General features: G+C 35.7%; 1 non-coding gene across 1 annotated transcript; it reads right to left on the bottom strand.

The window, feature by feature from the left end:
- Window positions 1-4,521: 4,521 nt before the first annotated feature.
- Window positions 4,522-4,628, bottom strand: LOC141715760 (small nucleolar RNA R71). The gene has a single exon (XR_012572510.1). It is a non-coding gene; the product is annotated as a small nucleolar RNA R71 (small nucleolar RNA).
- Window positions 4,629-5,001: the final 373 nt, after the last annotated feature.

Below are 5,001 nucleotides of genomic sequence, written 5' to 3'. Positions count from 1 at the left end.
CGTTGCGAATATAAAATACACCACAGAGCCGGATCCCTTAGATTTTTGAGCGAGTATTCAAGTCCCCTTCAAAAAAGAAGATCTTAAATTTGAAAACGAGTTTTGGGATCCGCTCTAACTTTTAAAAATCAGTTTGAAGACTCGAAAACATTTTTAAGAATGTTTGGAGTAATGCTGATTTAATGAAATAAATCAGTCCCGATATATTAGAAAATATCTGAATATTATTATTTAAATAATATTCCCATAAAGGATAATCTCAATAAAAATAATTGAAGTAGAAATTTTAAAACTCATACTTGAAATGAATAATAAATAACCAAAGATATACTTATACGAAAGTACGATCTTTATTTGAATAATCGAAAATAAGTTTGATTATCGAAACATTATTCTTTAATAAAATAAAGAATATTATTTAATAAAATAAGCGGAGTCATAAGTCCTCAAATGAATATTCAAAATAATATTCATTAAATAAAGTAAGCGGAGTCATAAGTCCTCGAATGAATATTCAAAATAATATTCATTAAATTAAATAAAATAAAGTTATCGAATAAACCTTATTCGATTAATAGTTTTGAAAACTATATCAATATATATATATATATAAATATATATATATATTATACTCGGGAACATCGACTCCCGGTTTAGAAAATGTTCACCTTTGGGTCCCCTATACTAAGGGTATACGCAACTAGTCTTATCTCTAGCATAGGTATTATGCAACTTATAAGCATTTGAATCAACAATTAGATATCAAGATTACGAAACAGGCATGCATACAAACCATATCCGCATGCTCCAATATATCACAAGATTTGCTAATAACCATCATGAATCTATCACAAGATAATGCATATACATATATACATCACAACAACAGTATAACGGGTAGAAAACTTGCCTGAGTGTTCCCGGATAGACTTAAGCTTAGAGTGGGTCCGATAACCTATGAACAACAACATAAGTCGGAATTAAACCCCGGTCGCTTAAGAAACTAGACTTTAACCAATTGAACCTTAATGTTCGCTTATGGTCGCTTAAGAAACTAGACTTCTACGCTTAACGAATCACATAAGTCGTTCGAGTACCCTCGGCTCCACCATTTTTAATAATTTAACCATTAAGAATTTTAAGGCTATTCTTTCGCGAGTACCCTACCAACTGTCTAGTCCACTTTAAAAAATTGTTTCATACTCCAATTAGTCATTTAAGGGCCTTAACCAAGGTTTCAAAGTAAGGCGAGGGGTAATGGTTTGTTCGCGAAACGCCGTTACTTAAAACGGTCGTTTCTCCTAAACCGCACATCGGATTCAAGAGAACCACATATCAAAATGAAGCACGTAACATGAACTATCTAATCATGGCAATGGTCAAAACCTAACAGTGAGTTCACGGCTCCTGATGTTAAGAACAAAAGCAGTCTAAGGTAAATCGGGCATTACGACGGCTATGTTTACGCGATTACGAAAGTTTAACTACTCCAATCATCCACAAATCAACTACAATTCAACCTGTAACCACCAATACAACCAAAATTCATCCAACCCTTAATACATCAGTCCATATCCTCAAGATTTTCCAATTTATTCAACCACAAACATGAACTACTAACTATACTTAAGTTTCATTAACTATAAACAAGATTCAATCATCCAAATCACTACAAACCCAACCAAACTTTAAACACACAAGCATCATGCTTCTCATGAACTATATTAATCAAAACCACTCCTAAATATTCAAATTAAAACTAGGGTTTGAAGTTTTATACCTTCCTTGAAGCTTTTAATCCATGAAAGATCCTTGGAATGCCCATGGAAGCCTTTATCTATGCTTAAGCTACCTTGACCCTACAAATAAAATCAAGAATCAAAAATTTGTTCTTGAAAGTTACTATTCACCCTAAACTAAAATGATTTGTTTGAGATAGAAAACCTTTGATTCAAGCACTCAAACTACTTGCTCTTCTTAGTGATGAAATATATGATCCAAATAAACAAACCTCTTGAATTATGATTGAGTGGAGCTTGGGTTTGGAAATTTTTCTTCTTGTTTTTCTTCAAAAAACCGTGAGCAAGGAGATGGGGGGAAGAGAAATGAATGTGTTTGCTTGGTTGCTTCCTTTTTGTTTGTGAATTAACCTTTTACCATGGTAAAAATTGTGTGGCTCACAATCAGCCAACCAACCCTTCCCATTTGGTCAAGCTTATGTCATCTACTTATGTCATCTTGTTACACTTGTCCTCCTCTTGTTGGTGTGATGACATCATCCTCCACTAACCCCTTTGATTAACTCCTAATTACTTGGCTAATGATCGATGATCTGTTATACGGTTCGCTTAACTTTCGTTCTCGTTTATCGTTTGAGGGATCATACCCGGGATCTTATTACTTGGGTTCCCCTAAACCTTTCTCAATATTTTATATTCCTTTTATGGTCCTCTCTTATAATCCTTGAATTTAAATCCTTTTAATCATGTTACCTTATACTCAATTCTTTCAGTATCTGGTGGATTTTCGGGAAAAATCAAAGTGTTCGAATTTGGATTCTGACGATCTTTACATACACTTATATACCATATAGAGTACTAATAAGATCTCAGATTAACAATAAAAGAACCTCTACAAAGTGTGGCATGAAAAGTTTTCTTATTCAGCATATTCAGCAAAATCACTATTCATAAGGGTTACAAAAAGTTCAAAATTTTTGGGGTTATTACATTTGCTTCATCAAGCATTGTTCGTGCAGCTTCAATGAGAGTCATGTTCTTTCTTTTTACAACTCCATTTTGCTGTGAAGTTCCAGGTGCATAAAATTCCTGTTTGATTCCATGATCTTTGCATAACTCTTCCATGATTGAATTCTTGAACTCAGTGCCATTATCTCTCCTTATGATTTTAACAGAATCTTTGATCAATTTATCCAGCTGTCTGACATGATCAATTAGGGTAGATGCAGTTTCAGTCTTCTTGTGCAAGAAGTACACCCATGTGTACCTTGTGAACTCATACACTATAACTATAGCATATTTCTTCTTTGCAATAGACATGACATTGACTAGACCAAATAGATCACATGCAGTAGGTGATAAGGCTCAAGAATTGATGATTCAGTTTTTCTCTTGAAAGAAGATTTTCTTTGTTATGCCTTCTGACATGAATCACAAAGGCCATCAGGAGCAAATACTGTTTTTGGCGGTCCTCTCATAAGATCTTTCTTTATAAGCTCATTTATATTGTTGAAATTTAAATGAGAGAGTTTCTTGTGCCAATTCCAGCTTTCTTCAATTGATGCTCTACTCAACAGACAGAATGCAGAACCATCAGTACTTGTTGAAAGTCTGGCTTCATAAATGTTACCATGCCTTTATCCTTTCAGAACCAATTTGCATGTTGAATTGCTTATAACTTCACAGTGTTCTTCAAAGAAATCCATATGATAACCTCTGTCACAGATTTGACTTATACTCAACAGATTGTGTTTAAGTCCTGAGACTAGAGCTACTGATTCAATGATGACATTTCCAAGATTGATCTTACCATATCCCAGAGTTTTCCCAATGTTGCCATCTCCATAAGAAACTCTTGGGCCAGCTTTCTCCACTAAAGGTTAGTTTTAAGGACCCAGACTTGCTTGGATCCTTTGGCCTTTTTAAGTTTGTTAACATTTGCAGCGGATTTAACTTCAGAGTTTATGCTAACAATTTTCTTATCAATATTAACATTATCATACTTTGCATCATACTTTACACTAGAAGGAATTAAAGTAACTTTCTTCAAAGAAGGTTTTATCTGATAATAATCATAGTACAAACTATGATATTCCTTATAAGTATAAAATGGAATGCCACACACTACCACAATGAAAACAAGGATTTTGTGGCTTAAACCTAACAAACTGACTCTTCACTCCTAACTTAAAAGGTAAGGAGTTTATATTCTTATTCTTCCTGCAAAAAGAAGCCAGATGGTTAGAATTTCCACAGTTATAGCATTTCTTTCTAGGAGCATTGGGAACAGGCATATACGAGTGAGGAGACAGATTCACTTCTTGACATTCCAGAGAAGTTAGATTTTGAAGATTCAGATAAAGAGAGTGAAAAGAAAGAATCGGTAATCATGGGTGATCGTATAGTTCCAGCAGATCCATCTCTTATGGACTTTTCTCGACCTAAAATTAATGACATTCAGTCAAGCATCATTCATCCGGCTATTCAGGCCAATACTTTTGAAATCAAGCCGGCCACTATTCAGATGGTGCAGAATTCTGTTTCTTTCGGAGGTGCTGCGACTAAAGATCCCAACATGCATATCAGGAATTTTGTCGAGATCTGCAGTACTTTCAAATATAATGGTGTTACTGATGAGGCTATCAAGCTGAGGCTTTTCCCATTCTCTCTGAGGGATAAAGCTAAGGACCGGTTAAATTCTTTACCTGCTGGGTCCATCACTACTTGGGAAGATCTTGCGCAAAAGTTTCTGGTGAAGTTCTATCCAATGGCCAAGACTGCAGCTATGAGGAATGCTCTTACTCAGTTTGCACAGCAACCAATAGAATCTATGTGCGAAGCTTGGGAGCGCTACAAGGAGATGTTGATAAAGTGTCCACACCATGGTATGCCTGACTGGATGGTGATCAATGGGTTCTACAATGGTTTGGGGGCCCAATCTCGACCCATGCTCGATGCAGCTGTTGGAGGCGCCTTGTGGGCCAAAATCTATACTGAGGCCTATAATCTCATTGAAACTATGGCTGCAAACGAGCATCAAAATCCAACTCAAAGGATGATGCCTGGGAAGGTAGCAGGTATTCTGGAATTTGATGCAGCTACAGCTATTGCAGCGCAGCTCCAAGCGCTGTCTATGAAGGTCGATTCTTTAGCCAACTATGGAGTCAATCAAATAGCTATTGTCTGTAAGCTTTGTGCAGGCACTCATGCTACGGATCAGTGTTCTCTTGTTAATGAATCTGTTCAATATGTGCACAATTAT

Source organism: Apium graveolens, chromosome 3, assembly GCF_009905375.1.
Source record: "Apium graveolens cultivar Ventura chromosome 3, ASM990537v1, whole genome shotgun sequence".
NCBI classification, from domain to species: Eukaryota; Viridiplantae; Streptophyta; class Magnoliopsida; order Apiales; family Apiaceae; genus Apium; species Apium graveolens.
This window is presented reverse-complemented; position numbering and strand designations above follow the sequence as displayed.